Consider the following 13,620-nt stretch of genomic DNA (forward strand, 5'->3'; position numbering starts at 1 on the left):
TTAGTAGTCTACCGACTCACTAAATATGCCCATTTTATGGCCATCAAAAAAGCTGACACAACTAAGCAAATTGTGGATATGTTTTGTAAGAACATCTACAAACTACATGGGTTTCCCAAAGTCATAGTAAGTGATAGAGACGCAAGGTTCAAAGGTAGTTTTTGGAAGGAATTCTGCCACCAGGCAGGAATATCCCTCAACATGAGTTTAGCTTATCACCCCCAGACAGATGGTCAAACTGAGATCGTAAATAAATGCTTGGAAACATATCTTCGTTGCTTCGTCGCTGACAAACAAAATAAATGGACTCAGTGGCTATACCTGGCGTAATTGTGGTATAACACCACCTACAATACGTCGGCTAAAATGACAACTTTCCAAGCTCTCTATAGTTACGAGCCACCCAAATGAAAAGACTTTGCACTACTTGACTCTAGGGTTCCAATAGTCAAAAACCACTTAGAAGAAAACCAAAAAATAATTAATTTATTAAAAGAAAATATAACCATGGCACGTAACAGAATGAAACAACAGCCTAACCAACATCGCATTGAAAGAGAGTTTGAAGGAGATTGGGTCTTTGTTAGACTTCAACCCTATAAGCAATTGTCATTAAAACAAGGAAAGAATAAGCTATCACCTAAATATTATGGTCCATACCAAATAGTCAAAAAAATAAGTAGTCTGGCTTATGGACTGAAGTTACCCGACAACTGTCGAATCCATAACAACTTTCATGTATCAAGTCTCAAGAGAGTACTAGGGCAAAACCAAATAGCTCAAACAAAAATACCGAAGACCGATGAAGAAGGAAGAATCGTCCTAGAACCTGAAGGTATACTCGCTACCCAAGATAAGGTATTACGATCCAAGACAATTAAGGAGTACCTTGTCAAATGGAAGAAGACTCATCTTAGGAGTCAGAACGTTTTCTTCAGCAACACCCAAACCTACCTATGTTTTGAGGACAAAGCAAGTTTAAGGGAGAGGCAATGTTATGAATTAGATATTCATAACTATATATAAGGCTAAATTAAATAATAAAATATTAATAAATTAATAACTTAGAAAAAAATTAAGCTACTTAATTAAGTTTGAAGAGGCACTATTCAAAAGACATGCCTCTCTGCGTTGGCATGGCCAGTCAACTCCTATATAAGGAGAACCACCATGGCCATGTAAAAATATTCATTCATTCATTATTTTATAAAGTATTTAATATACACATAAATTATGTTGTGTTTCAAGTTATTGAAATCTACGTAATCGAGCATACGAAAAATTCTTGTACCACTCTACCCCCTCTTATATAGTCCATCACCCCCAAGTACTAAGCATATTTCATGCCTATCAAAGTAAAAGGAACTTTCAAAGAACATACAAAACCTGATGAAGCAATGAACTTTTCATCATTAAAGGGGGATATCATCATTATTACAAGGTAATAAATGAAGCTTGTTGAACAAGGAAATGAGAACAAGAAAAAGGTTAATTAAAGGGGTTTGGAGAAACAACAGCAAGTAAGGTAATTGAAGTAGGTTAGCACTCCCTCTACAAAGGAGTTCATGGATGTTGGTCTTGCAAAACCTAGTATAGGACTATGACACTTTTCAGGAAGTAAACCCCAAACTATGACACCTTTCAGGAAGTAAACCCCAGACTATGGCACCTATCACTTACACCTATCATTTGAAAGGGTTTCGCTAGGAATTGTTCATCCCCTTATAGTTGGAAACACCTAATAGGGACACTTAATAACCCTCCCATAGTCAAATCTAGCAAACTTGAATACATTCATAAGCTAGTGAGGCAATCAAAGACGATGCCTAATGAGAAGTACTTTGATGACTTTAACATTAAATATGATACACGTTGATGCTCTTATGGTTCTCGTACACATGATGTTGATCTCACTTTATTCGTTGAGTTACGTATGTGTTATATGGTATTCTAGATGATGCAGGACACTTCACAAGGGATGTTGGGCACCTTTTGAAACGCATTTACCTTAATGATGACTTAGCACAAACCTTGAGACTCCCTTCCAACTCCATAACCTTGGATGTTGACCTTCTGAGCTAGGGCATTACACCACCTTGATGGACATTGCACTTCTCTTAATGATGATAGATGATGATGATGATGACTTGAGATCCATTTGGAGAGAATTTGGCACCTTCCACCATGGCGACATCATACCTTGACATGAGGGCATCACCCTTGTATTATATTTGATGATGACGTCTACATATGGTGATCGTGCTTACAAGACTTTATTGACACATTGCTCCCTTAAAACATGAGTCCTAGTAATGCATGATCCCTACACACAATCCCAAGAATTAAGAATACCCATCAAGGCAGCGAGCTATCGCCCACCAGGGAGAAGTCAGTAATGCCACAAAGGCGGACATAACATGACATAAACAATACTGTGAGTAACCATGGTCGTCCGCACCAACGGGGATCTAAGAGTCACTTTCACAAGATAACACAAAACCACATGGCTTTACAAGGCTATAAGGAAAATACTTTGGCCTTATATGGCATGGCCAAAAAGTTTTGGAGTACCCCTATTGAAATAGGGGTAATAGCATGTAAGCATAATTCGTGTGTCTTTAAAAAAATATAACTCAATAAACGCAATGGGTTGGAATTGTTCAAATAAATTTTTATTTTGTTATAATTCATTGATTTTAATTTATGCTTGTAACTGTCTAATTAGAATATGACCCTCGTATAGGTTAGAAACACAATGACTTAATGACATGGTCTATCTCTCCTACAATCTCGAGCTATGGGTGAAGTAGATTAACTGTTGAGAATTCAATAGGGTAGTTAATATGATAATTCTATTTAACTTGATAGTTGTTTGTGATACCTTTTACCTTATTAGCTTTGTTCCTTATTATTATATTGTGAGATACATCAAATAGCTACCAAAACGATAAGACTAGTGACACAGTATATAGGTTGCAAGCCAGGGCCAAAACCCCTCCTCTTGAGGGGAAAACCCTTGAATCTCTTCTCTTCTTATAGATCATTCAATTAATGAATACCATGACCTACAGACTCAGACAAATACCCTCCAAGATCAAGATCAACTCGGCCTCCTTCTGCAAGATCTTCGACCTCCTATTTCTGCTCCGAAATTCTATCGCGCGACAACTACTACAACTGTTGCCACTCCTCAAGAAGACTTTGATCTTCTTTGTATGACCTCCTTTCCTCTTCGCTTGCCTTTCCTTGAATCTTGGGATTAATGAGACACCCTAAGACACCGTCACTTTACTTATTTTCTCTCTTGTCTCCAAGATTGAACCAAAGATGTCCCCAGCACATAAACCCTAGCTTTGACTTTCACACGAGAGAGAGAGAGACTTAAACCCAAGCACTTCGACTTCATTTTCTTCCTCTTCGTCCTTCTTCTTCGACCTCTTTTGCCTTTTTCTTCGCATAGAGAGAGATGTGAGTGAGTATGTATAATGGAGAACGAGTTCCTCTCTATATATAAGCTTCTTCAAGGGTAGATGTGGCTCTTCATGTAGGCCGACTTGGCAACTTCTAGGCCGACTTGGTCTTGGAGGGCATTTCGACACTTTAAACACAAAAACAATTTTTTCTTTACATGATACAATGTGCCCATAATGTCTTCAATATATGACAATGACTATTAAACTCATTGGGTGTTTGACCTATAAAATAAAAGACTTGAGCATGAAACCCATGCTTCAATAATAATTTCTTTTCATTTTATATTTTACAAGAATACATTTCATACTTATGAAGACCAAACCTAGTTACACATTTTTCAACACTCCCTCTTAACTAGGGAGGTATTCATAATAGGTACATGGTCATTCTCAACCTAAAGAGATCTCATAAAAAGAGTCGAATTGGTAACCCATCTGTCTAGCATCATATTTAACCAGCATTGTAACATAGCAAGGCCTTGACTAACAGCTCTATCTCTCCACAAGATCAGAGCACAATGTTGGCGAGACCAATGACTTATAGACACCATAATCATTGTCTCTCAAGGTACATACTCCACCCAAGTGTTCAACGAGTAAGACCTTCATTGGACTATTCTTATCTTGGGTAGCTAATCCTCAAAGAATATCATCCCATGACTACTATTATTTTAAATGCCCTTCCTCATTCTCAAAGAGTATCAAATGCCAGACGGTTACCCAATTCTCCATTCTTTCTTCTCAAGTGAAGACAAGAACGTAGTCTCTATCTCTCCCTCTCAATTAAGGATGATACATCAACCAAGCCAAGCTTGTCTCTCAAGTACACAAGCTTCTTGTTTGGAAGTGACTTTGTCAATATGTCCGCTACCTGCTCATCAATGGAGATATACTGTAGCTGCAGCACACCATTTTGCACTAGCTCTCGTATGTAGTGATACTTGTTATTTATATGCTTTGTCTTTCCATGAAACATTGAATCCTTAGACAAACGTATACAACTGGTGTTATCACAAAGTATCACTGTAGGGTTCATCAGTCCTTCAAACAAGTCGGATAGCAATTCCTTAACCATACTGCTTCTCTGCTTACTTCACAAGCTGCAACGTATTCAGCATCAGTACTACTTAAAGCAATTGTGTCTTTCTTTCTGCTCATCCATGAGATCATGGAGGATCGCAAATTGAAACATCCTCCCACGGTGCTCCTTCCATCATGCTCACTGCCTCACCAGTCGGAGTTTGTATATCCAATCAGTTGGACATATTCCTTCTATCATACTTCAGACAGTAGTGGACGATACCTCATAGATATCTCAGAATATGTTTTGTTGCTACCCAATGATCATGCTTCGGCACCACTTGGAATTGACTGAGAACATTTACTGCAAAGCATATGTCTGGTCAAGTATTCACCAATTACATCAATGATACAAAAAGTTTCCTATACTTGGACGGATCCACATGGCTAGACTCGGAACTTCTTAGTCTCTTCAAATTTGTGATCATCGGGTTGGTCATAGATTTGCAATCCATCATGTCAAACTTTTTCAGCAACTTGATCACGTATTTTCCTTGACCCAAATAAACTTCATCAGGCCCTTGCCAAACTTATAGTCCCAGATAGTAATGTATTAGCCCAAGATCCTTCATGTCAAATTTTGCTACTAGTTGCTTCTTGCATTCTTCAAGGAGGTCATCTACATACAGAAGAATGATTACAGGTTCTTCGTCTACCACCTTAATATAAAGGTTCAGATCTGCAGAACTTTTTGTGAAGCCTATTCTTTGAAGATATGCATACATTCTAGCATACCATGCCCTTGGTGCTTGCTTGAGGCCATATAATGCTTTCTTTAATCTGCAAACATATGCCTTTCTATCTTTAACTTCGAACCCCAAGGGTTGTTCTATATAGACTTCTTCATCAATTGTTCCATTCAAAAATGCAGTCTTGACATCCATTTGGTGGATGTTCCATCCCATTGATGTTGCCAAAGAGACTAATGAACAAATTGTTGTGTATCTTGTTGTTGGAGCAAATGTCTCTTCATAGTCAATGCCTTCAAGTTCAGAGAAGCCCCCAGCCACAAATCTTTCTTTATACTTATTTATACTTCCATCAGCTGCATGTTTGATCTTATAAATCCATTTGGAAGTAACCACGGATTTATCTTCGGGCCTAGGTGCGATCTCCCAAACTCCATTCTTCATGATAGATTGATATTCTTCACTCATGGCATCCTTCCATTCTTGATTGTTTACAGCCTCTTCAAAAGTGGATGGTTTTGCTTCTATTAGTTTTGTCATGTATGCAACATACCTAGAATATCTTTTGGGTTTCTTGCTTTCTCTAAAAGATCCTTTCGCTGCCTCATGACCTTCTGCATCAAGTAGAGTAGATTTTAACCAATTGAGTCTTTTTCTTGTCTCAAGGATGACCACAAGTTGAACAGGCTCATTCAGACCTTCTTCTTCATGGTGTTATCCTTCTTCTCTCTTGTCCACTTCCTCCTCAAATATGGGAATTTCTTCATCATCAGAGTCTATGGAAATTTCCTTTGATTTCTTGAAAGCTATGCTTTCGTCAAATATGACATCACGACTGACTTCCATGTGATGTCCATCTTTCATGTAGATCCTATAAGCTTTTGATGAGTTTTTGTATGTGAAATTTTGGGCATCGAAATCCTATTGTAGCAACTAGAATAATTCTCCTAATTGCTAAATTAATTCTTAACAATTTATTTACTATTTGCTACAGCAAATATTGAATCAATCACACTGCAACCTACACAAATAAACTGCAGAAGAAATAAACACTGGAAGAAATACTAGCACACACACATAAAATGACCCAATTATTTTTGGACAAAAGTCCCCAGAAAAACCCAACTTGGGAAAACCGGTGCAGTGGCTGAGGGTTTCAATATTAAGTAGCAGTGAAATAACTCGAGTAAAACTGGATGCCAAAACTGGCAATCCTACAGAGAAATGCTGGCAAGAAAAATCTAATGAGGAAATTTCTCGCTCCACAGGGAAATTCGGGCTCTGACCTCAGCTCAAATTGAGTCGTCCAAACTGGCTTTGCGCAATCACTACGTCACCCTATCGTAGTCACTTCTGCACTCTGCTCGGAAAAGCTTCTCCTCAAGTCATCTAGTTTGTTGTTGTCTGGGAAAATGTCTCTCCTAGCCTCTAGAACCTCTGCCTAGCTTCTGGCACTAAAACTCTGCTTCTCCCCAACAATTTTGAAATTGCCTCTAGAGGCTACTGCGCTGCTCTGCATTAACCTCACTGTGGATCACTTACCTCTCTGCAAATGCACTCACCGGAACTGGAATCCTTCCTCCGACTTCACTGTTCCTGCCACTCTCTCACTGCTTCGATCTCACTGGCTCTCTCTCCGGCAACTGACTGCTGCTACTCTGGAAATGGATCTGCTCAAGTGATTTCTCCAAGCCCCATCAACTTCTTATAATCCTCTATTGAGACTTCAACGACCAAGATTAGATCTTAATCAATGGTTAGGATTAACTTGAAGTCGATCTGTGTGAGTTTCTAGAACATTCACACCTTAACTTAATTAATTTTGATTAATTAGTCATATTCCCTAAGTTTAGACTTAGGAAATATTTTAAAAATGACTACCAATCTAATTAAGTCACTTCTATGCGGATTTTCCAGAAACAATTTTTGGGTTTTGTAGATCTCGTGCATTCTAGCCTCTTCACAAAATTTCGAGGCTAGAACACATCCGATGCTACAAAAACTAACACTCCCTCTTCGCGAGGAATGTGTTCTAGTGTTGTTGCCCCCTATAGCAACACTTTGTTTCTCCATCATCTCATGTCACACTGTTGATGTCTGGCAGCTGCTGCCCACCAACTACTGCGCAACTCTGATATGTGTTCCATCTTTGTTGCTGCTGACCCTGCTGAACCGCTGCCAATACTGCATCTGCACTATAACTCCCTCTTCATCTGTTGTTGTTGCACCTGCAACATCTGCAACTGAAAAGCATCCTAAATACTGAATAACTATGATTAGTATGATGCATATGTCTCCCAAGTCTCTAACTGCTAGTATTTGTGTTGTCACCGAGGCATCTACGCTGCTGCTAACTCTGCAGTGTTGCCAACTCTACACTGCGCTGCCCAGCATCTGACAATAACTAGACTTTGCATCTATCATTTTGGCATCTGACTGCATCTACTACCACTGGTCCATCCTACTACTGAAATATTGTGGGCCCTTGTAGCAAGGTACTGACGCAAGAGATAGACCTCCTCAAGACTTTGGGGCTACAGCGCCAAGTCATCCCACTTGACTCTTGGGTGTATATCAGCAAACATGTTGAAGTCTTCCTCCAACCTGGAGGACAACCTATCGATCTCTGCTGATGTTGTCTGCTGGTCCTGCTTCTCCTCCTTGTCCTTCTTCCTGAGAAGACATTGGGTACTGTAGTGACCAAGCTCACCACATCTGAAGCACTTGACCTTTGACAGGTCCTTATTCTCCTTTCGTTGCACCCCCTGTCCCTGAATAAGACCCTTCGATGCAAGGGCCACATTCTCCTCCTCCTTCACCTGCTTCGATCTGTTGTTGTTGCCATTGATGGAGCTCTTCACTAGCTCTCGTCTCAACTCCACCTGCTGCAAATCGGCCCACATCATGTCCCCTGAGTCACCAGGTTTGTGTTCAAGTTCGAGTTTGGTGACCTTGAAATTCGAATAAAGTTTGGCAACTAAAATTTTGCCGATAAAGTTCGACATAAAATTCGACATATAGAAATTCGGAAAAAAAAAAAAAATATGTATAGATATATATATATATATATATATATATATAAATCAATTTAAAGTCAAAAGTTCCACAAGCCACGGCCCACAACCTGTCGAAAAAGCCGTCTAAAACCTGTCGAAAACCCTGTTGAACGATGAAAACCCGTGGCCCGTCACTGTATGTTGCTCACGCGGACTGGTAGTGGTCACTGGGTCACTGGTCGTCGGTCGCTCGATGGTAGTGCAAACAATGAAACCTAACCCTCCGCAAACAATGAATCCAAAACCAAAACGTGCCCGCAATTCATTTCGAAATTTTTTTAAAATAGGAAAAAAAATCGAACCAAAATGAATTTAATCGATTTTGTTCGCCTTTAAATTCGAGTTTGGCTTTAAATTCAAGTTCACCATAAAGTTCGGCGAACTTAAACGCATAAGTTCGAATTTGTTTGAAGTTTGGCAAATTTCGAACTTATTCATTCAAATTCGCCGAACCTAGTGACTAAGCTTGTCCCACCTTAGCAACGTGTCTCTGCCCAAGATACTTTGGATAAATACCTGTCACTCCTCTGAGACACTACCAATTGCACTAGCTCTATGGGTTGAGGCATTGCCCCAAGAGTTGCAAGCTGGTCCCAGATCTTCTGAATCCTAGTGAGGGAGGGGTCTATGATTTCCCCTTTGTGCAGCATGGTGCATCTCAGCGTCTCCTCTAAGTACATTTTTCGTTGATCGAAAGTGCCCTAGAACACCGTGTAAAGTGTATCCCACATCTCTTTGGTCGTTCCCTTGGTCGTTATGTGTGATACAATGTGATCCCAAACACCATCAAGGATCAACCTCTTCGCCCGCGCCATCTCCTTTTTGTACTCTTTCTGTTGATCTGCATCCGTGGGAATAGCTACCACCGCATCTATGAATGGTTTCAGGCCATATTCATCCAGAAGGAAGGACATCCTTGCCTTCCAGATGACATAGTTGGAAGCACCATGCAACGTATCCTGATCTCATAGTTTGGTAGTGGCCATCTCAGATAATGTCGAAAATATCCTCTTCCCTTCTACTTAGTTGCTGCTAGGCTATTCGCACTCCCTTCTAGAATGAGAAAATCTGCTCACAACGACTGCTAATCTGCAAGGAAAAAAACGAACTTCTTGAGACTAAAAGTTCCCTGACCAAAATCTTCCCTTTGTGTGTGCACTTCTTCCTTCCACCCAACGCTAGCTCTTCTCTAGAAAACTGCTACAAAAACCACTGTGTCCAACTAGAGATCTGCTCCACGAAAAATATCGGTTCCTCCCTATGCCTCTAGAATCCCTCGATCTGGAGAGACCGTATTTTTTTGTCCCTCTCAAAAAAATCGATTCTCCTCAAGATATTAGACCTCTTGCCCAAGGTGACTACGCTACCTCTGGGGTCTCGATCTACTGCCCCTCAATGAACAGCGAAACTCCCTCTTCCTTCGCTACTAAGCTCTACGGCTGATAATATGCACTCTGATACCATGTGAAAATTTGGGAATCCAAATCCTATTGCAACAACTGGAAATAATTCTCCTAATTGTTAAATTAATTCTTAACAATTTATTTACTATTTGCTACAGCAAATATTGAATCAATCACACTACAACCTACACAAATAAACTATGGAAGAAATAAACATTGGAATAAATACTAGCACACACATAAAATGACAATTATTTTTGGACAAAAATCTCCAGAAAAACCCAACTTGGAAAAACCGAGGCAACAGCTGAAGGGTTTAATATTAAGCAACAGTGAAATAATCTGAGTACAACTAAATGTTGAAACTGGCAATCCTACAAAGAAATACAGGCAAGAAAAATCTAGTGAGGAAATTTCCTCACTCCACAGTAAAATCTGAGCTCTGACCTCAGCTCCAATTGAGTCGTCCAAACTGGCTCTGGGCAGTCACTACATCATCCTAGCGCAATCACTTTTGCACTCAGCTTAGAACAGCTTCTCCTCAAGCCGTCTAGTCTGGTGCTGTCTAGGAAAATGTCTCTCCTGGCCTCTAGAACCTCTGTCCAGTTCTAGCACTGAAACTCTGCTTCTCCCCAGCGATTTTGAAATTGCCTCTAGAGGCTACTACGCTACTTTGCATCAACCTCACTATGGATCACTTGCCCCTCTGCAAATGCACTCACCAAAACTGGGATACTTCCTCCAGCTTCACAGTCCCTACCCCTCTCTCATTGCTTCAATCTCACTGGCTCTCTCTTCGGCAACGGACTCTTACTACTCTGGAAATCGATCTGCTCATGAAATCGAACTACTCAAGTGATTTCTCCAAGCCCCATCAACTTCTTCTTATAATCCTTTGTTAAGACTTCAACGGCCAAGATTAGATCTTAATCGATGGCTAGGATTAACTTGTAATCGATCCGTGTGAGTTTCTATAATATTCACACCTTAACTTAATTAATTTTGATTAATTAGTCATATTCCCTAAGTTTAGACTTAGGGAATATTTAAAAACTGACTAATAATCTAATTAAGTCACTTCTAGGCGGAATTTCCAGAAACGATTTATGGGTTTTGGAGATCGCATTCATTCTAGCCTCTCCACAAAATTTCAAGGCTAGAACACATCCGATGCTACAAAAACTAACACTTTACCCAACAAATGTTCCCTTCATTCTAGAAGGATGTAGCTTCTTTCTTTTGTCCTTGGGTATGTGGATATATACAGGACACCCAAAGATCCAGAGATGATCTACAAATGGCTTCTTTCCAGTGAACACTTCTTCTGGAGTTTTGTTGTCTAGAGATCTATGGGGACTTCGATTCTGAATGTAGACAACGGTCTTCGTGGCTTCTCCCCACAGGAACTTAGGAAGATCTTGATCGTGTAACATTGCTTTTACACTTTCTTCAATGGATCTATTATTTCGTTCTGCAACTCCATTTTGCTCGGGATTGTATGGGACTATCAACTCCCTCTTAATCCCAGACTCCTTACAGAATGCTATAATCTCTTTGGATGTATATTCTCCTCCATTATCAGATCTTAATATGTTGATCCTTTTTCTTGTAAGGTTCTCCACTTTAGCTTTGAATTCTTTGAAATTTTGAAAAAACTTCGTCCTTGGTTTTCATTAAGTAAACCTAGGTTTTTCTTGAATGATCATCAATGAATGTGACATAATATAGATGACCTCCAAGAGATGTAGGAGTCATAGGGCCACATACATCGGAATGAATGAGATCAAAGGTTTCTTTTGACCATGAAGCACTACTTCCAAATAGTCTCTTGGTATTCATGTTGAATGCACATCCCTTACTAACTCCATGATCTTCCTTTAGATTTGGAATTCCATCTACTATGGAACATAGGGTTGGAAGGATTTTGAAATGTAGATGACCAAATCTTCTATGCCAAAGTTCACATGGGCTAATTTCAATGTGAACTAGGGCTTGGGCCACAGGAGACATTAGCCTATAAAGTCTTCCTTCTCGAATGCCAATGACTTTAGCTTGATCTATACTTGATTCTTTACTCCATACAACAACTTTACCATCAATGAAAGCTACTCTATCACCCTATTCTTCTAGACTTGAAATGGAAAGTAAATTCTTGTGCAAACCTGGGACAAATAGAATGTTGTTGAGGTGAATTTTGCTTCCATCTTCCAGCTTTATGGAGGTTGATCCAATACCTTTCACAAGATGGCTCTTGTTATCTCCAAGTTCCACTGAATAAGTAGATTTTCCTTTTGATAAGGTCTTCAATTGATTAGAGTGGCCAGTGATGTGCCTTAATGCACCACTGTTAGTTACCCAAATGTCTTCATCCTAGAATATGCCAGAGAGAGTCGAGAAGAGACCTTCATCCTTTTCTTTGATTGATACCTTCTTCATAGAAAATAAGAAACTCCATGCTTCCTTGATACCTTTCTTCAGATGGCTTGCAATCTTCTTAATGAACTTATTCACTGTGGAGGATATCTTCATGATGCCCTTAGATGACCTTAGCTCTGAAACCATGTTGAGAATTCAATAAGTCAGTTAATATGATAATTCTCTTTAACTTGATTACTATTTCGGTTACCTTTTACCTTATTAGCTTTGTTCCTTATTATTATATTGTAAGATACATCAAACAACTACCAAAACAATAAGACTAGTGACACAGCATATAGGCTGCAAGCCAGGGCCAAAACCCCTCCTCTTGAGGGGAAAACCTTTGAATCTCTTCTCTCCTTATAGATCCTTCAATTGACGAATACCATGACTTATAGGCTCAGACAAATACCTGCCATGATCAAGATCAACTCGGCCTCCTTCTGCAAGATCTTCGACCTCTTATTTCTGCCCTGAAATTTTGTCTCCCGACAATTGTTGCAACTGCTGCTGCTCCTCAAGAAGACTTCGATCTTCTTCGTATGGCCTCTTTTCCTCTTCACTTGCCTTTCCTTGAATCTTAGGGCTAATGAGACACCCTAAGACACCTTCACTTTACTTATTTTCTCTCTTGTCTCCAAGATCGAACCAAAGATGTCCCCAACGCAAAAACCTTAGCTTCGACTTTCACGTGGGAGAGAAAGAGGCTTAACCCAAGCACTTTGACTTCCTTTTCTTCCTCTTTGTCCTTCTTCTTCGACCTCTGTTGCCTTCTTCTTCGCATAGAAAGAGATGTGAGTGAGTATGTCTAATGGAGAACGAGCTCCTCTCTATATATAGGCTTCTTCAAGGGTAGACGTGGCTCTTCATGTAGGCTGACTTGCCAACTTCTAGGTCGACTTGATCTTAAAGGGCATTTCGACACTTTAAAGACAAAACAAATTTTTCTTTTCATGATACAATGTATCCATAGGGTCTTCAATATATGACAATGACTCTTAAACCCTAGAAGCACTCAATGGGTGCTTGACCTATAAAATAAAGGACTTGAGCATGAAACCCATGCTTCAATAATAATTTCTTTTCATTTTATATTTTACAAGAATGCATTTCATACTTATGAAGACCGAACCTAGTTACACATTTTTCAACATTAACAAGCAATTTCATTGGATGCAATTGACACCACAACTTCATGGAGGGTGGAGGTCAAGAGGCCTTTCACGGAGGAGAGATATAAGTGATTGGAGAAGGATGTCAATGAACCAAAGGAGGGGGAAGAAGTGGAGGAGGATGTTCCACTTCTAATGTATACATTTGAAGGAGGGCATAACACCACCATAGACAGAAGGAGCTAGCAGAAGACATCTCACTTCAACTTCCACCTCAACCCTACCATTGGCACCCACTACTTCTAAAGAGAGAGAAATAACTTTTTCCTATAACAGGGGTAGAGCAAATCGATGATTCCTTTGTGTATTTATCACTGTAGCATCTAGAT

General features: G+C 39.7%; 1 protein-coding gene across 1 annotated transcript in view; it reads right to left on the reverse strand.

Annotated features, from left to right (window-relative positions):
• Positions 1-13,620, reverse strand: part of LOC149248834 (uncharacterized) — a 265,848-nt gene that overhangs the window by 177,276 nt on the left and 74,952 nt on the right. The gene's annotated exons all lie outside the window — the stretch shown is intronic.

The sequence above is a fragment of the Pinus tabuliformis genome, chromosome 7 (assembly GCF_031772625.1).
Source record: "Pinus tabuliformis cultivar Carrire ecotype Pingquan chromosome 7, CPIR1, whole genome shotgun sequence".
Lineage (NCBI taxonomy): Eukaryota > Viridiplantae > Streptophyta > Pinopsida > Pinales > Pinaceae > Pinus > Pinus tabuliformis.